At 41.5% G+C, this 27,813-nt stretch overlaps 2 long non-coding RNA genes across 2 annotated transcripts; both read left to right on the top strand.

Annotated features, from left to right (window-relative positions):
- The first annotated feature begins 1,188 nt into the window (after positions 1-1,188).
- On the top strand, positions 1,189-3,686 carry LOC138976526 (uncharacterized). Its single transcript, XR_011459049.1, has 3 exons — positions 1,189-1,670; positions 2,042-2,222; positions 3,331-3,686. It is a non-coding gene; the product is annotated as an uncharacterized lncRNA (long non-coding RNA).
- Positions 3,687-17,615: 13,929 nt separating this feature from the next.
- LOC138976527 (uncharacterized) lies at positions 17,616-26,595 on the top strand. The gene is made up of 3 exons (XR_011459050.1): positions 17,616-18,122; positions 18,862-18,912; positions 26,460-26,595. It is a non-coding gene; the product is annotated as an uncharacterized lncRNA (long non-coding RNA).
- Positions 26,596-27,813: the final 1,218 nt, after the last annotated feature.

A 27,813-nucleotide genomic window follows, 5' to 3' on the forward strand; every position in this document is an offset into this window, starting at 1 on the left:
TTCATCTTCTTTATCAGCTGTACAGAGAGGACAGTTTCTTGTCGTTTGGTTTGGTGCGTACCGAAACTTGTGAGCGTTGATTTCGGATACTCCTGCGCGGAAACGAGTAAGAGCAACTCTGTACTTAATATCTTCGATTAATTCAATGTATTTCTCTTTTTCCAAGCATGTTTTGTAACAATTATAAATGTCAAAACGTTCACTGCATTCTAAAAAGGAGAACCATTCTTGACAAAAACAATCTTGTAAACGTCTTTTAAACTCTTGTAAGAAACACTTCTCATTCCCAACCGTTCCGTGCATCCACACAGCAGCAAAACCATTACAACATAAAAGACTCTGCACATGTGAGACCCAATTTGTGTGGCCCTTCGATGCCAAATTACATAAAGCTTTATATGCAATCTTGGAATATCTTGAATCAGGTTGCTTCAGCAGTGTAAACCAGTATTTCACACATCTGACTGCAGAGTTAATATACAGCGGATGTCTTCCCAATTCACCATACACAATGTTGTTTGGAGTTCGAATTGTCACTTTCAGAAACTTTTTACACGCAAACAGGTGGACCCTTTCCACAGAGTCATACTTTCCATATCTCCATAACTCTGGGGCCGGTTTCATATACCGCTCTTATCCTAACTTAGGAGCTCTTAAGGGGTCAAGATGGGGTTAAGAGCAAAGTTAAGATAGGTGCGTTTCACGGACCGCTCTTTGGCCAAAGAGCGCTCCTATGTCGCTCTTAACATAGGGCAGCCCCCCCCCAGCCCTAAGTTAGGTAAGAGCAGACAGAAGCGCCCCCAACTTGCAAGGGAGATAATTTTAATCCTAAAAATGGCGGCCGTAAATGAGACTGTGAGTCGACTCGACTCGTGCATCATTTTGCGATATAACATGCGCCATCAACACATTTTCGTCACCGCACGGATCCGCGGAATGCCCAAGACGATAAGGAGAGTGCCGCACGCTTTCATTTGTCAAAGCATGGACTCCTCTTTGAAATATGTTGACAAGAGTGTGGACGGTATGCAGTTTAGCATTTACAAGCACCCGCGAAGACTATGATTGCACCGTTTTCTGCGTGATTGATGTCTGTCAGTCCATGCACGGCGACATATTCTACATCAGCAAGGAAACGAGTCTTCGCTGCATCCACCGAATGTATATTCTGCCTCGCACGACGAGTGTGAACCCGACAGAAAGCGGCTAACCACACGTACTCGTGAGCAATTCCAGATAGCTTGTACTTGTAGTGCACTTTTTCGGCGTGTTTGTGGTGCTGTTTACACACATTTTCGAACAACAGTCTATCAGTCAGTCAACGAAACAAAACAGCACGAGTATAATATCAACAAGGAAGGATGCCACGCCGTGACGGCTTCTACAGGCATTGAAGTAGTTGGTGACGAACATCTTTGGACCGTGTGTCGTGTTGTTCTATGGCCAGGGTGTGAAAAGGGTACCATGATTTTAAATGAGAGTTGGGTGTGTCCTGCAATCCAAGCACCTCTGGGCTTGTTCATATACGGTGACATTGGCTACATCTTGACACCCTGAATACTCAGTCACACCCTATATCTACAGCAGTGCTCCAAGCAGGTTAACTCAACACGTGAACTAGACACGTCAGCAAGACACGTCAGCATTGTTTCCTGTCATGATGAAAAAAGGTAATGTTTGGAATAGATCTAAAGCATAATTGATCAAATGTTCCTTTCAAGGCATGCTACTTTTCAGATTGTGTTTGGGAATGTTGTTGCAGAAAATGTCAAGGTTATAAAACAGCTTGCATGAGAGAGAAAACATTAGAGCAGAAAAGGCATGTTTGAAACTTAAATGGGTTGTTATTGTTAATCAGCACCATATTATATACTGACTGTGCTCGTTGTAAGTTTGACTTGGTAGCTGTGCTGACAGTGTTGTCTTAGTATCATCTGCACTGCAGATCTGTGCAGCGTATTCACCTGGTAATTGTAAATGCATACACGCAAACACTGAAACATTCAGCAAACGCTCATAATTTTCTTTCTTGTATCACCAGAGAATAAACTTCATCACCGTCTGCATCGTCTGGCACCACCATGCTCTCCTCCAGTGTCATCTTCTACCCGTGGACACTAACCTACAGTTACCAAAGCAAGGGCAGAGACAATGAGGAATGCCAATGAAAGCATAAGTCTTAGTGAACGTGGTGTGCAAGAAAAGACTGGACATCATTTCAGGTAAATATGTTATGCTTGTAATATGATACTCATTCAGTCATTGACAATTCTGTAGAACATTTGGAAAACAAAAGAAGAGGCGTTCTGGGATCACATATTACTAACTTGTGTAATAGTAGTAGTATGCATACACATTGAAAGAGATGTGTCAAAACGTATTGTTCTCACACACAGTGACACACACAAAAACTGGACAGTGAGTAAGAAGAATGCTGTTTCAGTGTTTGACTTCTTTTTTAAACTTTTATCTGAAACTTTGACTTTAAATTTTACTACTCCTTGATATCAACAAAACCGATTCTTAAGTGACAATAACTAGTAATTTACTAGTACTAAAAACATGTATTTACGCTGTTATTGTTAACGTGGGGGGGGGGGGGGGGGGGCATAGATTGTGAGGAGAATAGAACATGCTCTAGGGGATTTCAAGAAATTGTGCTAATTTGTAATTCAGTTGGTTTGTTCCATTTCCTGAATTGTTAGCCTTGTCTGATTCATTTTAAAGGACTGAGTCATTGCTGATATACAGAGCTTTCTTTTAATTGTTTAACCCCTCTAAATTAACGCAAGACCTCATGTTTTTTACTGCTGAAGCGATTGACACCTGCATCAGCAGTAATGGCAGAACACAAAGTACAAAAGTTAACCAAAGAAGACACCCTGTTCTGGACAGATAATTGATGTTCTTCTTCACGTATGTAAACGTTGCCAAAGCGCTTTGAGCTGTGAAGAAGCGCTATATAAATGTTCTATTTTTATTATTATTATTATTGTGTCTATCCTGAACTTGAGTTGATTTTTAAGTGGTACTTTGTGTTTTTTCGGGTCAATTTTTGGGGCATCCTTTTTTGAGCAGCGGAAGAGTGTGCCACATTTCCAAGTGAAGTGCTTTTAATGGCGTAGAAAGTTTGAACAAAATGATTCGGGAGTGATTTTTTTTTAAAGTACACAATTTGTACAGATAAAATGGTTTGCTAAGTGCAAGTTTTAGAATTACTCACTGTCTTCTCTTTTTCTTGTAAGATTATGTGGTGAAACTGCTCTGTTGCTAACATTTAATACAAGAAACCTTCTGCTCTTTTGACTATGTTGCTGTTCCTTGTTCAAGGACCTCTACCCACACACTGATGCTGACACTCATTGAGGGGCCAACTACCAACACTGATTGTGATACTCGCTGAGGGGTTGACTACCAACACTGAGGCTGACGCTCGCTGAGGGGCCAACTACCAACACTGATGGTGATACTCGCTGAGGGGTCGACTACCAACACTGATGGTGATACTCGCTGAGGGGTCAACTACCAACGCTGATGCTGACACTCGCAGAGGGGCCAACTACCAACACTGATGCTGACACAACACTGATGCTGACACTCGCTGAGGGGTCGACTACCAACACTAAGGCTGACACTCGCCGAGGGGCCAACTACCAACGCTGATGCTGACACTCGCAGAGGGGCCAACTACCAACGCTGATGCTGACACTCGCAGAGGGGCCAACTACCAACGCTGATGCTGACACTCGCAGAGGGGCCAACTACCAACACTGACCCTGATACTCTCTGAGGGGCCAACTACGAACACTGATGTTGACGCTTTCTCAGGGGCCAACTACCAACACTGATGTTGACGCTTGCTCAGGGGCCAACTACCAACACTGATGTTGACGCTTGCTCAGGGGCCAACTACCAACACTGATGCTGACGCTTGCTCAGGGGCCAACTACCAACACTGATGCTGACGCTTGCTCAGGGGCCAACTACCAACACTGATGTTGACGCTTGCTCAGGGGCCAACTACCAACACTGATTCTGACGCTTGCTCAGGGGCCAACTACCAACACTGATACTGACGCTTGCTCAGGGGCCAACTACCAACACTGATGTTGACGCTTGCTCAGGGGCCAACTACCAACACTGATGCTGACGCTTGCTCAGGGGCCAACTACCAACACTGATGTTGACGCTTGCTCAGGGGCCAACTACCAACACTGATACTGACGCTTGCTCACGGGTCAACTACCAACACTGATACTGACGCTTGCTCACGGGTCAACTACCAACACTGATGTTGACGCTTGCTCAGGGGCCAACTACCAACACTGATGTTGACGCTTGCTCAGGGGCCAACTACCAACACTGATGTTGACGCTTGCTCAGGGGCCAACTACCAACACTGATGTTGACGCTTGCTCAGGGGCCAACTACAAACACTGATGCTGACGCTTGCTCAGGGGCCAACTACCAACACTGTATGTAGTGGCCACTGTGTAACCTCCCTTGCACAAAACAACAAATTTTATATTTAAAATGGTTAAAGGAATTTTTTAAGCATTTACATTAATTATGCCAGGAACAGTCTGCAGACACAGAAGTATACAGTGGTTTTGTCAATATTAGTTAGCAGTTAAAACATGTCCAACGTTCATATTCTATTTCTATACTACCTGTCAACAACAACAAACTAAGCAAACGCGTTTGAGGGCAGATCATTTTGATGAGGCCATTTATTGTAAAACCAATTATAAGACTGAAAAGGCCATTCATTGTCCTATGTTATTTAGAAAACAGATTTAGTTTACACGAGGTACTGTTTATAAAGTAGAACCTACAAGACTAGCATCCCCAACAATCAAATTCGCAAAATCAAGTTTAACGTGTTAAAATCGACATACTATCAAAACTGCTGAAAGGAAACCTGTTGTGCATGTTATTAGAAAGAAAAATTAAATATGCATCCAAACAGTCAGCTTAGTTTACATATCTTGTCTAACAATGGCGTAATGGCATGATGAACGGTATATAATTCTTCTGAGAAGCCGTAAAATGCGGTTTCTGGGGCCATTTTAGTGGGTAATCAGAAGAAATCCAGCACATTTAATAAATTTCTCAATGCATTGCCTTCAAACGTCTGGTAATTTATGCTAAGACATGTCGTTAAGTACATCAAGTCATTCGAGAGATTAGGTTTGCTTTTATTTGACATGCCAGAAAGAGTCCTTAAAATAGTCGGTTGGTCTAACTCTAAGCTGACTCATCAAACAAATTTAATTTGTTGCTATTTTCAACTTCAAATAAACCAAATACTCAAATTTCATGTACATATTTTATCAGACATGGATGGTATGAGGATTTCAAAGCGAAAGTAATCTTTAAGAAGTGGACTATTTTCACAGCGCTGAGCACAAATAGCCCACATCAAGCTCACTGCTGAACATTTAACTGCTAGCTGCTGAGCAGGGCTTTTGAGAGAGCATTTCCCAAGAATGTTTGTACGCGTTTGAACAAGTGGTCTGAGCAGCCGTCGTTGATTATGAATTACATTTCAGTGTAATTTGAAGCTTTAATGTTTGTTTAAAAAGCCTGCATATTTAAAAAAAAATCTGTTTTCTTTGGAAAAGGTACATCTTTATTTTTTGTAATTCTTTCTAACATGTCGCATAACAGCAGTACTAATGTTTCAAATGACTTGACATTTTGTTTGTAATTCGGTACATCTGGTTGTCTTGTCTTTCCATTATTGCCCACAATCAACAGTAGTGATTACTTCGGCACTTGATGGGATGTTGCGCAAGTCCAAGAAAGCAGCGTTTCCAGCATCCAAAAGTCCATTTAAAATTCACAGGTTGGGGAGTATGGGGGGGAGGGGACATGAGTCACAGTGGCTACTGGTTTAGTGTGAGGCGCGCGACACAAAGGTGTCGACAGTGCGGGCCTCGACGACAGCTGCTGGTAGAGAGTTCCAGTCCTTCACTGTGCTGGGTAGAAAAGCGGCACTCCGATACTGAGTGCGGCAGGTGTTGAGGTCGAACTGCTGGCAATGGCCTCTTCGCTGGCGTGGTGGTAAGGGGGCCAGCTTCGACTTGATGCCCGGACAGTGGACGATGCTGTTCGTGATCTTGTAGAGCATCGATAGGCGGGCAAGCTTCCTGCGCTCCTCCAGAGACTGCCACCCAAGGGAGTCCAGCATCCGGCTGACACTTGACGTGTTGTGGTAGCGGTTGCAGACGAATCGGGCAGCTCGTCTCTGGGCGGTCTCAAGCTTGTCGATGTTCTTCTGGGTGTGCAGGTCCCATACTGACGAGGCGTACTCCAGGATAGGCCTGACAAAGGCCTTGTACGCCTGCTCTTTCACGAATCTTGATGAGATCTTCAGATTGCGCCGCAGGAACCCCAGGGTCTTGTTTGCCTTGCTGACGATGTTGTTAATATGGTCGTCCCAGCACAGGTCACTCTGAATGGTCACACCCAGGTACTTGACCGCCTTCACTGTCTCCAGCGTATGCCCATGGAGCTGGTAAGAGGGCTGTAGTGGGCGTCTGCTCCTCGTAACAGGCAGGGTGTTGCACTTTGCAGGATGGAACTGCATGTCCCAGCTCTTCTCCCACTCGGCTAGGCGATGGAGGTCTTGTTGTAGCTGGGCCTGGTCGTTTACGCTAGTCACCACCCTGTACACTGCAGTGTCGTCCGCAAACAGGCGCGCTAGTGCCGTCAGTCTCTCCGGGGGGTTCGTTAATGTACGCTAAGAATAGCGTCGGCACCAGCACTGATTTGTTGCTTAATTAATTCATTTGATAATTGTCGGTAAAAATACCGGCTAACACCTCACAATCGCAAACCTGTTTAATGTTGTCTTTTCTAATTCATGACATGTGTTAGCACGAATCACCAAATATTTGAACGCAATGCGTTAAAAATTGCAGAAATTCAAATGTATTGTTTTGTTTCATTACCCGCTAAAACGGCTTCAAAAACTGCCTTTTATGCCTACTGAGAGGATTACCACATATTTTTTTTTGTTTGCTTAACGCCCAGCCGTCCACGAAGGGCCATATCAGGGCGGGGCTGCTTTGACATATATACTAGCGGAAAAAAGTTAAGGACGGTTCACACACGCAATCACAGCAAAAGAACGAATGAACATATCGTACGGAAATTTGGAACACGTTTACTTCAGTCAATGTGCAACGCAACTGCAAAATTTGGGTTTATTTCATCGAGCCGATTCGGTTATTCATGTCCACAAACAGCAGAGGGGTCACAAATAAACATAACAAGACTTTCATGAGGTCAATAATGGGTGTGTCCGCCACGTTTGCGCTCAAGTTCACCACACCTTGACCGCATAGAGTTCATAAGCTTCGTGAAAAAGGCCTGTGGAATGGCCTGCCACTCCTGTTGGAGCATCTGCAGCAGCTGCTGCAGGTTTCTGGGAGGCTGGTGGTTGGCCCTCACCTGCCTGTCCAGTTCGTCCCATACATGCTCTATGGGGTTCATGTCTGGCGAACAGGCAGGGAAATCCATCCTGACGACCCCGGTTTGCTGGATGTAGTCGTTGACAAGCCTGGCCCTGTGAGGAGTAGCATTGTCATCCTGAAACACGGCGTTTGGGCCAATCTGCTGCAGGGTCGGCAAGACAATAGGGGCGAGAATTTCGTCCCTGTAGCGTTGACCAGTGAGATTCCCGACCACATGGTACAGGGGGGTGCGTTGATGAAGGCTGAAGCCCCCCAAACCATGACAGAGCCCCCGCCGAAGGCCACCCTCTCATGCACTGTGTCGTCTTCATAACGCTCGCCCTCACGCCTCCAGACCTTGCGCCGGCCGTCAGAATGGTACAGGTTGAACCTGGACTCGTCACTGAATAGGACCTGAGCCCAGTCCCGGCGCGTCCATCTCAAGTGGCGGCGACTCCAGGCCAGACGAGCCCGGCGATGAGCCTGTGTCAGCAGGGGACGCACAGCAGGACGACGACTCCGCAGCCGGGCGTCATGCAGACGGTTGCCGATGGTCCTCTCACTAACGTTGATGTTAGTGGCCTCCCGTAACTGCCCTCTGATGACCTTGCAGGTGGTGGCCCGGTGCTGCAGCGCCTGCCGTTGGATGAAACGATCTTCCCTGGGAGTAGTCTTTTTGGGGCGACCCGACCTGGGCCTCTCATCGACATTGTTTGTCGTTTGGAACCGTTGATTCAGCCTTACAATGACTGAATGCGATACCTCAAGTTGCCTGGCCACTTCGCACTTGGATACGCCGTCGTGGAGCCAGGCAATTGCTCTTCCTCGGTTGAATGTTGTCAGCTTCCGCCTGGCAGGCATGGTGAGGAGATGGCAGCTCGCAGAAAATCGGCGGCTTATAAAGCCGAATTCGTGATCACAATTCACACTCGAAGGATTGTCCTACTCCTTGCATGTGCACAACAATTTTGCCATGTTACCTGCCTTATTCTACCCGTGCGCACGCCAAACAACAGCCTACTTTTTGGCGATTTTGCTATTTTAGTCACGTGCTGCAGCTCTGCGCCCGGGAGTCCCGTGCAGTTTTCCTGCTAACACAGCATAACCTACCCATTGGTGTGTAGCATGCGACAGCCATTTGATTTTGCTGACGAAAGAACAGGGTGTTTTAAACAAATGAAAGTCAGCGGGGAAATCAGTGGCCCGTCCCTAACTTTTGTCCGCTAGTATATATAACGTGCGCCACACACAAGACAGAAGTCGCAGCACAGGCTTCATGTCTCACCCAGTCACATTATTCTGACACCGGACCAACCAGTCCTAGCACTAACCCCATAATGCCAGACGCCAGGCGGAGCAGCCACTAGATTGCCAATTTTAAAGTCTTAGGTATGACCCGGCCGGGGTTCGAACCCACGACCTCCCGATCACGGGGCGGACGCCTTACCACTAGGCCAACCGTGCCGGTTTACCACATAATATTATACCTACTGAGAGAATTAACACATACACCGCTCAGCATAGCATAGTAACAAAATTGACTTTCAGATGCACATTTGATTGCTCTGAGTCTGATTTGTTGTCGATTTTAACGCAGGAACCTTGATTTTTCGAATTTGATTTTTGGGGGTGCCTGTGTTGTAGGAATCACTGTATGTATACACACTTCCTCATGTGAACTCAAACAGCTTTTTGAATAAGGGCAATCAATACATGCCCCTTTTCAGTCATATAATTTGTTTTACAATAGACTGCCTCATCAAAACTTTCTGCCCTCAAACGCATCTGCCTAGTTCTTTAAAAGAATCACGCTTTGGACTACACAGTCCTGATGATGTGGGTCGTGTACAATCCATACTTTCCAAAGAAGGATTAAAAGTAAAATAAAAAGTATGGGTCGTACACTACCCACGCCATCCAATTAGGAGTTTTGCCGTCTCTTTGCATAGTATGGGTCGTACATGACCTACACCATCCCAATTAGAATACACAGCGTAAAATTCCTTACGGAATTCCATATGGGTCGTCCACAACCCACATCGGCCCGACTGAGTAGTTCAAATTACTTCGTTTGTGTTAAAAGATAATTTTTCAAAAGTTGTGGTCAAATGACTTGAAGAGAAAAACCGGTGTATTTTATGGTAGTTCCTGCCCTCAACTTCCTTGGAATATGCACCATGTTGATCACTGTTTCTCGTAATTTCCGTTGACTTGTGCTCTTCAGTGTACTCAATTGCGATGAAATTTAAAGCCACATTGATTTTCGGGCTGTTGTTGTTGAAGATATTGAGTTTTTAAGTTTGTCTATGTAAATTGAATAATTAATTCTGTGACCTAAAAAAGAGAGGGGATAGTACTGTGACAATTTTCTGAATTTTGATTTTAACCCCAACCTTGTTCTTAGGTGTCCCAGTTCAACACACAGCGACTAGTATTTCTGAATCATACACACTTTGAAGGCAAACTTAATGCCTTATTGCACCCATTTTCGTACCCCAACTAAAACATTCATTTCCGTGTTAATTCATTTAAACGTTCAATGGCATTTAAAGGTAAAATAATTGATTTGGCTTTATCCTCGTATGTTAAAGTTGCCAAATTGTGCCTATTCTGAATTTTCTTTGATGTATAATTCGTGCCTAACGTTTTTATAGGGTCGATTTTGGGGGGTACCCTTAATTAAGAGGCGATCATGTAACCCATGTAAAATGAATCTTTGATTCCAAATGTGTGCCAGATAGCCAAGTGGATGGCCTTTAATGACAAAGAAAGTTTGAATGAATTGACACGGGAATGAATGGTCTAGTGGGGGTACGAAAATGGGTGCAACATATTTTTTTGGCAGAGTGTATATCCAATGGCAATAGTAATACCTGCCTTGCATGAACAAATAAAGGACTGGGTGGCCGAGTGGTAACGCACTTGCGAGAGGTTGTGAGTTCGACCCTGGGTCAGGGCGTTAGCAATTTTCTCCCCCCTTTCCTAACCTAGGTGGTGGGTTCAAGTGCTAGTCTTTCGGATGAGACGAAAAACCGAGGTCCCTTCGTGTACACTACATTGGGGTGTGCACGTTAAAGATCCCATGATTGACAAAAGGGTCTTTCCTGGCAAAATTGTATAGGCATAGATGAAAAATGTCCACCAAAATACCCGTGTGACTTGGAATAATAGGCCGTGAAAAGTAGGATATGCGCCGACATGGCTGCGATCTGCTGGTCGATGTGAATGCGTGATGTGTTGTGTAAAAAATTCCATCTCACACGGCATAAATAGATCCTTGAGTCTGAGTCTGGAGATACGCGCGCGATATAAGACTTCATATAATAAAAGATTGATCAGAAAATTGTGTATGTAACTTTGTCTCACATAGCCATAAACAAGCTGGTAGCTGTTTCCCAAACCAATATAAAAAGAAACAACAAGTAAATAAAAAATATTTTAACTCACAGTCACCCCATGAATTTGGATCAACAAGCCCAAGAATATTGTTTTTTTTCAATAATACTAAATTATTTTTTAAACATTCTTCAGTAACAAACAAAAACTATAAAACATATTCGAAAATGCTTTGTCAGGTTGAACTTTTAATCAGGTAAAAACAAAATACATACCTTATGCTTTGAATATTAATGTACATGTCTACTATCTGATACTGTATCGCATGAACTTCACACAGTCTGACTCAATGTGCCTTGTGAAATTGGGCAAGTAAACATTGGCAACAAACCTGTGATCTGGATTTTGACATGGTACTTATATTTTAAAGGCACAATCTTTCCATGTCAAAGAATTGTTCTCATCATCACAGATGTGGACTGTCTTTTGCATGGATTGGTGGGATAAGACAAGTCTTACACTTGGACAAACACTGGGAGGGGAGGAGGAGGGGGGCCTTTTAAAATTCTCTTTCAAATAAAGAATATGTTCGTACTCTATTTTAAGGTTTCACCTGGCCATCCTCTGTGTATTTGATACAGCTATATATATAAAAAAAAAATCCTTGTTATGCAAACTATCTTGTCAACCACCCCATTTACATTATGGGATTCATAATCCGGTATTTATGGCGTTTATGGTTATCTGGAATTGGAAAGAAATTTTTTTTACTTTTGGGTACATGTCTAAAGGCAGTTTTGATTGATTGATTTTTGGATGATCACAGGTGGCAGTGACTGAATGTAATCAACAAAAGCCTCATAGTCTGCAATTAATAATTATCCAATGTACAAATATAAACGCATTCGTGTTGGTGTTTATGATTGATGCTTTACAGTGTTGGGAAGGTATGTAAAAGGTAACCAGAAAAAGGTCAAACAATAAAACCCTGCTATTTCTCGTGTTAAGTTGTGGTGAAAATCGATGCATCGCATTGAAATAAAGTCAGATGTGAATGATCAGAAAGATTTGAATGATGTTTTGTTGGGTTCCATGCTTCTTGTTGGCATTTAATAACTGCTTGGAGATAAAAGTCTGTGTGTGTGCTTGTGTGTCTGTGTCAAGATATACATATAACGCAAATAATGCTTTCTTACTGAAATGACCATCCGTAGGATATGCTGACCAATGCTCTCTCTCTATCTCTCTCTCTCTCTCTCTCTCTTCAGTATGACCTATCACGACTGATTATTGCAGAGTCAATGTCTTCATAAGTACAGAAAATAATTCATGTAGATCTATGTAAAAACTAAAACACCCACACATATTTTGACACCCAGTCTGTGATGTCTGAATGAAATACATTTTTATTTACGTCACAATTGCATGACAAGTACGCCAGATAAATTTAACAACTTTGACCTGACAACACCACAAAAAAAACAACAAAAAAACCTCCCTCTCTGTCAGCAAAGCCTTACGCAGATCGATGCAAGGTGCAGATCAATCAAACACACACACAATGTTGTCAAAATGGCACAAGACACGTACAGAGTGACCCAAGAAAACTGCAACCCTCACAACTGCTAATTACTTCTACATCTCTTGACCGGATCACTATATATTTAGGGGACATAAACTTCAGCCTATGCATGACCCTTCCCTTGATTGGCAATGTTGTAGAACAAATGGTCTGACGTTTGTGCAATTTCGAAACAAAGTTTCCAAATTCGACGATCGTCTCAACAGAACAAGGTTTGACATTTAGCGGTAGCAATACTTACCTGATTTAAACCCTCCAGACTTTTACTGTTTGGATTATCTGAATATCTGAGAATACACAAACACCCCCTTCACCCCCTTAGATCATCGGTGACCTAAAGAAAGCAGTTACAGCTCCCTAAACAGCAAAGCTTTCGTGCCACTCACAATTTCGGAGGGGTAATTTGAAACACATTTTGTAGAAAAGGTAAATGTCCGATCATTATACCTAGAGACTCGAAACTGTGTAGAATGGTCGTGGATGAACTGAAGTGTATGCACAACTATGAACATATTTGCTAAACTCAAATGACTGAAAAAATAAACCCTTCGTTGTACAGTTACACTTTCGCAATGCCACGCAAAATTCATTTATGACAGGAACGCTTTCATCCATTTGAAATGCCCTGATCCGGCTTTTAATTGCTATATTCAAATAACTGACTGTCTGAAGTTGATTCAGGTATACTGAGTCATTCAAATTATCCCAAAGCTAACAATCTTGAGTGCTGAAATCGGGTTAGTTCGGCGACTGCTCAATTTCAAACCTCGTGCTGTTGAGTCGATCCCCGAATTTGGCAACCTTTTTTGAAAATGCACAAAAGTCAGACCATTTGATCTAAAAATTTGTCAATTTGTAGAAGGGTCATGCATAGACTGAAGTTTAAGTATCCCATATATCAAGTGATTCGGTCCACAGATTTAGAAGTTATTAACAAATTTGAGGCCCAGAAAATTCATTATGGACGATGTCAAGGACGTCATTCAGATCTAGATCTACATATATAATACGTATGTACAGGTACCAAGTCTCATGTTTTATTCGTTTTGTGACGGGGCTAGAAAAACAAGCCTCCACGATCGCGTTGCTTTTGTTGACATTGGAAAGGAGGGTTATGTGTAAATGTGTGCTTACTTTGTTTGGATCGGTGTTATCATCAGCTTTTCGTCTGCTTTCAACCGGATGTTGTGACCTTGAACCTGATGTGACGTAACTAATCGGGAAACTCCGTTTAGCCACTAAAAATAGCGCTTTGCTCGCTCTTTGCAAAGAGCGATCCCAAAGATGGATCATGAAACGCGTCGTTCCTAACTTTCGTCCCACTCTCAGCTAAGAGCTCTTAAAGGACCAGACCACGCTGTTTTAGCGTCAAAAACGCTTCGAATCGTGTTCCTGCGCGACCGAACACTTCCCGATGTTTGCAGTTAGTTAGAAAACCACTTTCTTACCGTCTTCAACAATGTTTGGTTTACTTCGGAATCTTCTAAGGCCGTAATCCGACGAATTTTGTGACCGAAGCGACGGATTTCTTCTCCAAAACGACCCGCCATTGTGCCGCGTGATCTTCGCGAGACTGGCTTATGAATAAATTATCCGTGACGTCACACCGTGTGGAGATGGTTGTTTACCAACATGACAACGAGCGTAACTGCAGACGAAATTGAACCGTACATGTTCGAACTACCGGTTTCTCTCCTCGAATCAAGCATGAAAGATGAGGGTGGAGGCCACTTCCAGCAGTAGTGAAACAGTGACGATGAAAATTGCGACACTGTTTGTCTCAGCGATCAAAGGTAAACACGCCCGCTCTCTGTGCTGAACTTATCGTCTGCTTTCGAGTCTGTGCTATTTTTTCACTCTCGCCTTGTCAACGCACTCGCGAATAAGTGGGATATTGTTTAAGTGTTCATGCATTGCATTCACGAGTAAAAGAACAACAGCTCATCGCAGTTTTAACTGTTCTTGATTATTTCAGAGACTGGTGTCAGAGTGGCCACTGTACCTGTTGTATTGTGTGGGAGGGGCAGATTTGAGAGAGAGAGGAAGCTAGCCTGAGGTACATTGTAGAATGAAAACTTGCAGGGGAGCAAGAATGCATCACCAGCCACGAAGGTGTACATACAACTTTTTTTGAGGTGCCTATATTTGTTTGATTGTTAAATGTATGTATTTGTTGTTGTTTTTAAAGGCTATCAAGAAAACTGTTGTCATTTAAATTTGTAACACTCAGTCACATATAGTTTCACACACACACACACAAGATTAACTCACTTGCATGCCCACAGAAGAAGTTTGCTCTTCACATTGTTCTGTTGTTGTTTTTATAATGTAATCATTGTAACATTAACACTCAGTAATAACCAATATTACAACACAATCACTTTTTCATCAGAACTCACTCACATACTACATGACTTTGTATTAAACCCTGGTTTATGGACACTTGCATTTGTACTTTGCATGGGAAAGCAGCCTGTAGCAGTCAAAGTCTGGGCACTGTTGCATTGTAGTCTTGCTGTGTATGCAGAGCTTTGTTGTAGCTGCCATAGGCCAGTGTTGCCATAGGCCAGTGTTAGGATCACCACCCCCTCAAACAGCTCGTTCAGTTAACCTGATGCCTGTTTTAGACAGAAAAAAAAGTTACCACAATCAGCAGAACTTTCACCGGAGAAAGGGCATCATTCTTTCATACTTTCTTTCTCATAGCTTTTTTTTGGTTTTTATAATCTCTTCATTACACTAAATAACATCCATCTTAAGACCTATTTTGAGCCTTAATTTAAGTTGACTAGTAATGATATTAATCATAATCATGTATTTATTTTTATAATGTACAAACTAGAGTATGTATGTGGATATGTGTGTGATGGTGCTGGTATGGATATGTGTGGTTTGGGTTATGTGTGTACTGATGTGTACATTTTATGTGTTTTGTATGTTTTACGAGTGCGATTTTATGTGATGTTATTCTGTACACCAGCCAAAACAAAATGTCTGGTATATTAGATAATAAACGCACCTTTAAATTTATTAGCGACTACACCCCGTCACCCTCCAGTCCCCCTCCCCCCCATTACACCCTACACTTTTAACATTGTATAAAAAATCATGCCCCAATATAGGTCCCTAGTTACCTGGGAGGACGTTAAGCTCCATAATCAACATCAACAACGTATTGAATTGAATTGAAAAGCTGGGGTTAGGAGGTCTAACTTCTTGAATTAAAGTTTTTTTTTTCTCAGGTGCATGTAGTTTTTTATTTGCTTGAAATCATGGTGTATTCTGGTTGTAAGAGAAGAGTCAATTTCCTTGTAAGCCTGCAAAATTAAAATTTGTCATTTTTGAAGTAGCCTACATTTTTGTAAGAGTCCAAAATAGTCCAGGATAAGGAGGAAAAACATAGGGTGGGTCAGGAAATCTGAAACATTGCATAGTTTTGTTTTGCCTATGTAGACACAACAAGTACTTAGAGCACTTTTTCCCCCCCAAGAGAGCATAGCTTAGTTTTAATTATTTTAATGCCACTGTTAGCAAGAGGAGTACTACAGACAGCAATCAAACAGTGGGTTTTTTCTGTAGACATTGTTATTTCTGTTTAGGTGTTTCAGTAGTTTTCTATGCGGATAAATCATGCTGCATGATCACTAGAAACAATCCAGCTCTGTAGCATGCAAGTTTTTTAAAGGTTTTTTTTCCCCATGTTACTCTGAGAGAAAAAAACAACCCACAGAGATAAAGTTGAACTGGCAGTTTGACTGAAGCAGTGGTAATAACACAGAGTGCTCTTCCTACAATCAATTTTTTTATGTGGATGATGATGTCCACACATGTACTTGGTTGTATTATTTTGCTAGACTATTTGTTTCTGTTAGATATATCTGCTCACATGATTGTTGTTCATAATTTGACATTACATTTACTGCTGATCAAAATGTATTGTTGGAATAGGTCTGCTTAATATTCTGACTGCAGTTTTGTAATAAAATCAAATAACACAGATGTTTTAAGTATCAAAGTGCTTTTCACACACACACACACACACACACACACACACACACACACACACACACACACACACACACACACACACACACACACACACACACACACACACACACACACACACACTCACACACTATGAGTATGACTGCAAACATGAATTTGTACTTGTATTAATTATAATTACTGTATTACAGAACCTGATCTGAAAAAAAGGACAACAGCAAATTATTCATGCAAGCTTGCTGTATTAACGATTTCTTTATCTATTTAATACAACACTGAATTAGATAACAACTATAACAACGTGTGTGTGTTTGTGTGAATGTCTATGTGTATATGGACGGACACTGATTAAACCTGAGACTCATCGATTACCCAGGTGAGTGTAAAAGAGGGAGAGAGAGAGGGAACTTTAAGGTGGGTGCATGGGGACGGACATGTAGTAACAGATATATATGTTTTAATCTGTAATCTTAACACATGTGCTTAAAATTAGGAACAGATGCCATTCCACTACAAATACTGTCAGTCTGACAAAAACGCCCAGTGACACTGAACCCCTATCCCTTACAGAACACATTCAGTATACATGTACTCACTTCCTTTCGTCTGCGTTTAGTGAAAGCAGATCGTTCTGATGACATTGGTATCCGGTTTCTGACCTCCTGTGAGTGGTCAACAATTGTCGGAACTGGAACTGCGTTAGGCAACAGCTGTTTTGTGTGTGCCAGGTTTTCTTGCCGGCTTAACTGCGTTCGCATTGGAAGAAAGTGTCGCGAAACACAGCACATCGTGTTGGCCGTTTCCAGTTAATCAGTCTTGCTGCAGAAGTTGTAAGCCCATCGGAAAAAGGTGACAACTGATGCCTGAACCTTTTTTCTATACTTCATAGCTATCAGCAGCCGTGCGCATTCCTTCGGCGTGCTGTTGATGCTCGATTTAGGCAAACGCCCACTTGAGCGTAAGCTGTAACTTTCGGTTTCCAAACACTAAGTGACGTCACAGCCGGTTCTCGTCTACTGGCGGCCATTTCGAAGTCTCGTTTAGCAGACGAATTTGGCGGAACGTTTTTAATTAAATCACAATGATTAAGCTACGAATCGGTGAATTTCTTTACATTTTTGGAATCTTTAGGTGCATTTCTCTAACCTTCAGTCATCGGTTAGTGGTTCTAATAACCTTTAAAACAGCGTGGTCTGGTCCTTTAAAGGTGGTCGTCTACATTTTGACTTTTTTCCAATAATCGTATGGTTAGATTTCGCTAAAAAGTTATTTCAGATGATGAATGAACCATGGGGCAAAAAGTTACAGAAAAAAACATATATGTAAAAAAAGTTTTTATTTTTTGGGAGCGTGACTCACGCTTCCAATGTTTACTTTTCTGTTTTCTGAGACCATGTGCTTTGCCTAAAAATATCGACCAATCAAATTATTAGCGGCGCATGCGCAAAGAGTCATTTATGGTCCAAAGATGTCTGCCATCTTGCGCCAGTTACGTAAAAAGCAAACTTGTGATCGATCAGGGCGGCATAGGTCTGAATGTGTACATTTGGGAGACCAGAAACAACCCTGAGATGCAGCGAAGTTGGAATTAGGCGCCAAATTCAACCGGCAAGTGGCAAAAACACCATGATGCTCATTGAAAGTTACGTCGGGGGTGTGCTCAAAGTACTTTTGGCAAAATCGCAAGCAGGACAAAGCCCTGGGAGTTTTTCCTGTGGAAGAGCATGCTGAAACGGAATGTAAGTATAATTGTTGACATTACACCCAACCTTTAGCTTTACTTTGATCTTCCATTAACTTTACTTGTATATATTTGAATTCAACCCTAGTTATTACGTTTCACAGTTCTGAAACAAAGCTTGTACGTACATGATTACCATCTCACTGTAGGCTGAAAGGGCGCGTCCGAACATTTCATACTCAAAGGCGGTTTGAAATCTTAAACCGGGCTTACATTTAGATTTGGTTTTTACATTATGTATTCCTCCACACTTTTTCCTTTTCTCAGCTAGTGTCGTGTCGTGGTGTGTGTCGTGGGAAAGGGAGGGGGGAGTTGCATTTTCTGTGGCCGATTCTACTTCGGACAGATCATAGATCTATACAGACGGTATCGCTAACTCGTCATCTATGGACAGATCAAGCTCATCCAGATGAATAGAACTAAAATGTCAAATTTTTTTTAGAATCTTATAGATCTGTTCTTAGTTTTTACGGTATGGCTTCAGCTACATTCAATCTGCGTGTGCCTTACACGAACGACTGTTGAAAAAAAAAAATTCTCTTCAGAGATTCATGATACTATTCAGTTTTAACCACCACGTTTTTACATTGTGTGATTAAATGATAAGGTGACGTGCATCTTCACGCAGTTGCGCGCGCGCGCGTGTGTGTGTGTAGGGGGTGGGGGGATATGTCTGTCTGTGCCCTCTGACTTCAACATAAATTGTGTGTATTCAACAGTAACGTTGCACATTGCAGATCTGTGCGCCAGGAATGTGGACAAGGAAGCCGCAGTTTGAGCAAGCAACGGTAAGCTATTTTATTCGAAAGCTGTTTTATTCGATTACAGCGAGTCCGTTTGTAAGCAAGCTTTTATGATGTTCCTGTACACAACCTTCATCGATGCTACAGGGATACTGTTTCAAGTTTTTAACATTGAAACTGTGTGTGTGAGTGTGTATGTGTGTACGCGTGTGTGTGTGTGTGTGTGGGAGAGAGAGAGAGAAAGACAGAGAGAGAGAGAGAGAGACTGTGTGTGTGTGTGTGTGTGTGTGTGTGTGTGTGTGTGTGTGTGTGTGTGTGTGTGTTCGCTCTGAAAAAACGAGAACACGCAAAAATAAACATCGTATTTGGTCAAGGTATCAGAAATATTTAGTATCATAGCTAATAGTGAAGGGTAACATTTTTTTTTTCTCATAGCCTTTATTCATCAAGCTGACAGTGACAACATAATAAGGGAACACAGACAAATTAAATAACATATCCACAATTACTATAACAACAAATGCAAGCGGACCAATAGTTGCAACAAACTTCAGGCTAAATAACATCAAAAAGAAAGGACCAGGGGAAAAAGAGAGATCACACGTATCTAAGAAAACAGCGGTAACCATTTGTATGTCCGAATGTATCATTAAAACCACGATATCCACATCTTGCCTGTTCTTAGTGTCATGCAATCATGAGTAGCATGTGGTGTAAAAATTGAGACACAGAAAGGCACAGTCGTTCCCATGAAAACTTTTGGCTCACCATCTCAGATTTAGACAAGATTGTACATGAACAAAGACTTAGATTCGACAACCTGGCTGCTTCATGCGCAAAGTGATAATTTATTTTGATGTGTTATCATCACAGATTCCTGCTTGTGTTCGTTCACAAATCAGTCAATAAAAAACAATCACAAACTGCACCCAGGCTGATTAGTTGATGTGTTTAGCGATGGTCTTTTCAGGCCTGGTCTGTTCTGAGACTGTAAATCGAATAGTTTACTCGGGAAGGACTGAACCTTTCACATCAATATTCAACAAAAACCAACAAAACGTCTGAATAACACATACGAGAAGGGGGGAAAAATTAATTTGTGTGCTTTTGTTATCAGGGGAGGGAACCATCTAATCCGAGCAAAATTACCTCCCTTGATTTGTCTTACGTGATACATGTGCAAAGTGAATAAAAAGTGCATCAGTCACAAACAAATACAACTATTTAGCAGGATCAATTAGTACACTTGATGCATATATGAATGTTGATCTATTCAGAATAATAAATAATGTCCCGGCTGATACTCCCTGCTAAATTATTAGCAGATTATCATCGATATTTGTGTTTCCTATGCACAGCGTTTGTTTTTCGGTTGTTGTTTTGGTTCATGTAACGTTTCAGGCGTATTCTCAAGACATTTAGAGAACTGTTATGGAAGCCTGAAGATCAAAGACAAAAATGTATTTACTGTAAAATGCAAAAAAAAAGAAAACGGGTTTTCCAATAGCTCCTGCCATTCTGATTGTGGACTTTAGCATGCATAGCCGTGTCAGAAGACAACAAATATACATGCAGCCCGATTACTTGAAATGTGGCATCGGTATTAAGTGTGTGTGTGTGTGTGTGTGTGTGTGTGTGTGTGTGTGTGTGTGTGTGTTTTGATGCAGCTGCAGAAGTAAAGAAGCAAATGTCTTACAATATTTTCAGAAATGATCGCTCTTAGTCTATGTTTTACTACAGAACTGAAGGAGCAATGGTTGAGAGTGAGGGGGTAGGTATGCAATATACAAGTGGGTAGATTTGTGAACCATCTGTGTGCCCGCTAGGTGGAAGGCGTCCATGGCATCCATGTAAGAATACATCGCTGCTCTGCCGATTCAGGATGAAGTCATAAGTGTCCAAGCCATTGTCCTGCAAGAAAAAACACGTCATTTTCAGTCCATATATGCATTTCCGTGACTAAGCTTTGGTTTAATCATCGGCCTAATAATGATGACCTAGAAGCAATAGATTTGTTATCAAAAAAGATTGGAAAAAAAAGTAAATTAATTCTTTCCTTCTCCTTGTATTTATCAATGTGTTTATTCTTTTCTTCTCTTTTTATATTTAGTCAAGTTTTGACTAAATATTTTAACATCGAGGGGGAATCGAAACGAGGGTCGTGGTGTATGTGCGTGTGTGTGTGTGTCTGTGTGTGTGTGTGTGTGTAGAGCGATTCAGACTAAACTACTGGACCGATCTTTATGAAATTTGACATGAGAGTTCCTGGGTATGAAATCCCCGAACGTTTTTTTCATTTTTTTGATAAATGTCTTTGATGACGTCATATCCGGCTTTTCGTGAAAGTTGAGGCGGCACTGTCACGCCCTCATTTTTCAACCAAATTGGTTGAAATTTTGGTCAAGTAATCTTCGACGAAGCCCGGGGTTCGGTATTGCATTTCAGCTTGGTGGCTTAAAAATTAATTGATGACTTTGGTCATTAAAAATCTGAAAATTGTAAAAAAAAATAAAAATTTATAAAACGATCCGAATTTACGTTTATCTTATTCTCCATCATTTGCTGATTCCAAAAACATATAAATATGTTATATTCGGATTAAAAACAAGCTCTGAAAATTAAATATATAAAAATTATTATCAAAATTAAATTGTCCAAATCAATTTAAAAACACTTTCATCTTATTCCTTGTCGGTTCCTGATTCCAAAAACATATAGATATGATATGTTTGGATTAAAAACACGATCAGAAAGTTAAAACAAAGAGAGGTACAGAAAAGCGTGCTATCCTTCTTAGCGCAACTACTACCCCGCTCTTCTTGTCAATTTCACTGCCTTTGCCACGCGCGGTGGACTGACGATGCTACGAGTATACGGTCTTGCTGCGTTGCATTGCGTTCAGTTTCATTCTGTGAGTTTGACAGCTACTTGACTAAATGTTGTATTTTCGCCTTACGCGACTTGTTTTTCTTGGGTGGGAAGGGGGGGTGGTGGTGGTGGAGGTGGGAAGGGGGTGGTGGTGGAGGTTGGGAGGGGGGGTGGTGGTGGAGGTTGGGAGGGGGTGTGTGTGTGTTGTAATTAGTTGTTTTCAAACACTTCGGACAGATACTGATGCGCCGGAGACATAGAATTTTTCGGGGATGCATAATCTTGCGATCAGATGTGCAAGATGGTGATTGTTCTACACTACTCGTCATAAAAATACTTTACAGATGCGTTTGAGGGCAGATCTTTATGATGAGGCCGTTTATCGTAAAACCAATTATATGACTGGAAAGGCCTTTTATGCCCCTAACTTATTCAGAAAACAGATTGAGTTTACATGACGTAGTGTCGATACAGTGAAGCCTACAACACAAACACACCCCAAAATCAAATTCGCAAAATCAAGGTTCCCGCGTTAAAATTGACAACGAATCAGAACTGCTAAAACAAAACATGTTTAGCATGTTCTTAGACAAAACAATCAAATTTGCATCCAAAGTAAGTCATGGACGCTATGGCATGCTGAGCGGTGTAGGTGTCAATCCTCTCAGCAGGCATAAAAGGCCGTTTTTAAAGCCGCTTTAGCGGGTAATGAGACAAAAAAATGGTGCAAATCACGGTAAACATTTTTACAAATCACGTTTTTGCGCCCGATATTTTCTTGTCAACTCCAAAGTCAAGGGACGAATACGAAATCCCTTGACTTTTGGGGTAGCGCGACTCTGTTACTGTTAATTTTAAGATTTTTATTTTTTATTTTTATTTTCATTACTCGGAGGTCCCATCGTTGGGAAATTCCGGTCGCTTCCTCCCAGTGGAAAGCTAGCAGTGACAGAGTCGCACTACCCCAAAGTCAAGGGATCTATTAGTCCCCTTTCGCCGTTATCCCAATTCGCCCCCATCCCATTTTGGCGACATTTCTTAGGCCAAGTGTCATTTTACCACCATATCATGTACCATTAGCTCCACATCCCATTTTGGCGCAATCCCGTTTCGCCGTTAGCCCATTTCGCCCCCATCCCATTTTGGCGACATTTCTTAGGCCAAGTGTCATTTTACCACCATATCATGTACCATTAGCTCCACATCCCCTTTTGGCGCAATCCCGTTTCGCCGTTATCCCATTTTGCCCCATCCCATTTTCGCGACATTTCAAAGGCCAAGTGTCATTTTACCACCGTGTCATATCACTAGCGCCACATTCCATTTTGTCGCCATGCCGTTTTGCCGTCATCCCATTTCGCCGCCATCCCTATTTTGGATTGTGGCAAAAATGGGATTTGGCGTAAACGGAATGTCTTCCTTTTTTTATAAGGGGCTTATTGTCCGTCAGGTCTTAATTGCCTATATTGGACATGAATTGGTTTATACGATTCGAGTTTTTACGCCCTCACGGCTTTTGATGTATGCGTGTTTAGGTGGTATCAGCCATCTGCACTTATGGTAGAATGACCAAGATCTTTAACGTGCCATTGTGGTGACACGGGGGTGGGAGATGGATACCGTCTCTGGGTCTGCACATAAAGTTGACCCGTGTCCGTCCCGGCCCGGATTCGACCCAGCGACCTTTCGATCACAAGTCTAGTGCTCTACCACCTGAGCTACCCGGGCCCCATGTCTTCCTAGTTGAATAACGCAGTATAGTAGTATAGTGAGGCTTGGCAAGAAGAATAAATAACAAGTCGCGTAAGGCGAAAATACAATATTTAGTCAAGTAGCTGTCGAACTCACAGAATGAAACTGAACGCAGCAAGACCGTATACTCGTAGCATCGTCACTCCACCGCCCGTGGCAAAGGCAGTGCACGTGGAATTGACAAGAAGAGCGGGGTATTCGTTGCGCTGAGAAGGATAGCACGCTTTTCTGTACCTCTCTTCGTTTTAACTTTCTGAGCGTGTTTTTAATCCAAACATATCATATCTATATATTTTTGGAATCAGGAACCGACAAGGAATAAAATGAAAGTGTTTTTAAATTGATTTCGAAAAAAAAATTTGATAATAATTTTTATATATTTAATTTTCAGAGCTTGTTTTTAATCCGAATATAACATATTTATATGTTTTTGGAATCAGCAAATGATGGAGAATAAGATAAACGTTAATTTGGATCGTTTTATAAATTTTTATTTTTTTTTACAATTTTCAGATTTTTAATGACCAAAGTCATTAATTAATTTTTAAGCCACCAAGCTGAAATGCAATACCGAACCCCGGGCTTCATCGAAGAGTACTTGACCAAAATTTCAACCAATTTGGTTGAAAAATGAGGGCGTGACAGTGCCGCCTCAACTTTCACGAAAAGCCGGATATGACGTCATCAAAGACATTTATCAAAAAAATGAAAAAAACGTTCGGGGATTTCATACCCAGGAACTCTCATGTCAAATTTCATAAAGATCGGTCCAGTAGTTTAGTCTGAATCGCTCTACACACACACACACACACGCACGCACACACACACACACACACACACACACACACGCACGCACATACACCACGACCCTCGTTTCGATTCCCCCTCTATGTTAAAACATTTAGTCAAAACTTGACTAAATGTAAAAATTGGGATGGCGGCCAAATGGGATGGTGTCAAAATGGGATGTCGCGCTATTGTTATGACACGGTAGTAAAATGACGCTTGGCTTGTGAAATGTCGCGACAATGGGATGGGGGCGAAATGGAATGCGGTGAAACGGCATGGCGGCCAAATGGGATATGGTGTCAAAATGGGATGTCGCGCTATTGTTATGACATGTTTGTAAAATGACGCTTGGCTTGTGAAATGTCGCAAAAATGGGATGGGGCAAAAAATGGGACGGTGGCAAAATGGGATTGCACCAACATGGGATGTGGAACTAAAACCACCCCCACCACTCAGCGTAGAGGCTCTAAACAAGAAAAATTAATAAAAATAAAAGGCATGCATTACTTTGTGGAATGCGATATTTTTACATTTTTACATTTTTACAAATCGCTGTTTTAGGTTCGACGTGATTTGTAAAATGTTTTTACATTTTTACAAACCACGGGTTAACAGTAACTCGCTAACGCATTGCCTTCAAACTTTCGGAGAGTTGTGCTAACACATGTTGTAAAGTACTTTCGGAATTTCAAGTAATTTAAGACATTAGGTCTGCTGTTATTTGTCATGTCAGAAACAGTTCTTAAATTGACGATAGGTTTTTGCTGAATCATTGAACAAATTTTATTTGTTGAAATCTTCAAGAACAATGACAGATGCGCCACATACTCAAATTTCATGTACATATTTTATCAGACATGGGTGGTATGAGGATTTCAACGCGAAAGTAGTTTTTTTAAGAAGTTGACTCATTCAGAGCGCTGAGCGCAAATGTCGGCCTACGCATAGCAAAGCTCACTGCCAACACGCTTAACTGATCAATGGCTCTTGAAAAAGCATTTTCCAAAAATGTGTGTGTGCGTTTAAACAAGTGCACTTTGAACAGCCATTGGTGAAACTGTATTAAATTTAAGGGTAAATTGAAGCTTTCATTTTTCTAAATGCATGCTAATTCTAAAAAAAATTCTGTTCAATCGGACAGGGTACATCTTTATTTTTAAAACTCTTTCTGGGATGTCGCATAACAGCAGAACTAATACCTCACATGACTTGAGATTTCGTGTGTACTTTACGACATGTGTTAACACAAATCTCCGAAAGTTTGCGAGTTACTCAAATGTACCATTCTTTGTCTTATTACCCGCTAAAATGGCTTCAAAACTGCCTTTTATGCCTGCTGAGAGTATTGACACCTACACCGCTCAGCATGCCATAGCGTCCATGTTAGACAAGATATGTGAACAACACATACTGATTTGGATGCAGATTTGATTGTGTGAGCAAGAGTGACCCTGTTTTTTTAATTTTTTTATTATCTCAAATTGAAGAACAACTCATTTTTTGCCCACACAAATTGATTTGTTTCAGCTGTTGTGCCTAGCAGTGTTGTTTTGCCATTTTGAAGAAGACTGGGTGACAGGGTGACCCCCCAAAAATGCAACCCTCAAAAATGCTACTAACTTCTACATCTGTTGACCGAATCACTTTATATTTGGGTGACATAAACTTCAGCTACCGTGACACTTTCACAAAGGGGCAATTTTGTAGATCAAATGGTCAGACTTTTGTGCTATTTCAAAAAAAAAAGTTGCCAAGATGTGGAAGGGTCATGCATAGGCTTAAGTTTATGTCCCCCAAATATAAAGTGATTTGGTCAACAGATGTAGAAGTTATTAACATTTTTGAGGGTTGCATTTTTTTAAGGTCAACCTGTATTTGCCAAAAAATCAGCCTGACTGGGCCATTTCTACTTTAGTATTACGAAGTGAATTTCCAGGATGTTGTTATAACATTTAAAGATTAATAACTGAAACAGGACACATTTCTAAAGATTTCATATAACGATTATCCGCCCTATCCTGACACGCCCATCACTTTTCAGGTTGTTGTTTTTTCATCATAATTTTAATGCATAATTACGGCACATCATAGTCGAGTCATGCACAACTTATGGCGATTAACAGCAGTGTGCTAACAGTTTTGAAACTGTTTCAGATTTTTAAGTACTATTTTTGTAATTACAGGTCTTTGACGGGTGGTTATCAACCTCCCTTCACCTATCTTGGTAGTGGTGACAAACACACCTGGAAGGACATGTGGCTGCACTTGAAGTAGGCTCCTCTGGGAAGGATCCTCTGCAGGCCATGCCCAAAACCGGGGATGGGAGCCGCTCAGCAATGGACAGGACCAGCTAGCTCCCCCGCGGTCATCTCGTTAATCATGTTCTGACCAACACAGTTAAAAGTCCTATTGTCATGAAATAATGTGATGCATTCAAATTTTTATCCATTTTATCTGTTTTAGTAGATGTAGTATTATGAAACCAGCGGCATATAGATATAATTATAAGCCATGCGCACTTGACCGGCATTCATGAAACTTTGTGGAATTATCATCCCATATCTCAGGCCAATGTACACCAAATTTGAAGTAAGTTGCATAAGTAATTCATGAGTTATCAGCATTTTAATGGGTGGCATGTTTTTTTTTATTTTGTTTTGTTGAGGGGGTTACTTTGTACATGTTTGTGTGTGTGTGCTTTATGCATTCAGATGTATACATATGTAAGAGTGTATGCATTAAATAAGTTGGTATATAATTAAAATTCTGTTGTTAATAAATTGTGTCTCGACTGATTGATGGGATTGTCGATTTTGTAAGTATCCTTTTAAACAGCAAACGGAAGTATAGTGTGTCACCACCGCCCCCCCCCCCCCTCTCTCTCTCTCTCTCTCTCTCTCTCTCTCTCTCTCTCTCTCTCTCTCTCTCTCTCTATCTCTCTCTCTCTCTCTCTCTCATATGCACACACACGCATTTACAATATACAGCCCATACTTGAATAACTGAGATTAACATAAGCACTCAAGCAATAACAGAGAGAAGAAATCTTCAAACCATTACATTTGTAACTACACAAACTCACTGTAAGACTAAGAGACTGGATCTTTCTTCCCGATAACTCTTGGCGGCAGCTTCTTGAGTTGCTGTCCGCATGCGGACTCTCTGTGTCCTTGATTCCCTTTAACGTCCCCGATTGCGCTGACAAACAATGTAACACTGCTGGCCCTGCCCTGCCTCTTCTGACCGGTGGAGACGATGTTTAGCTCAGAGTTGAGACATGAGATAAGCGTACTTTGTTCGACCTGAGTATCGAAATGGACAGCTTTTGCAGAAAAAAAAGAAACAACAAAACAAAACTGTTAAAAGACATGGACAAACGGTTATACTTGACGGACATGAATCATAAGTGAATAAAATACGTGGCTTATAGTATACCTACCATGCAATACAGTACAGTGTTAGTTTATTTATGCCATAAGGGGCAAATGTATAATGAGTTACACGTTTGGCATTTTTAAGAACTATAAATGCATACAT

This window comes from Littorina saxatilis, linkage group LG9 (genome assembly GCF_037325665.1).
Source record: "Littorina saxatilis isolate snail1 linkage group LG9, US_GU_Lsax_2.0, whole genome shotgun sequence".
Taxonomy (NCBI): Eukaryota; Metazoa; Mollusca; class Gastropoda; order Littorinimorpha; family Littorinidae; genus Littorina; species Littorina saxatilis.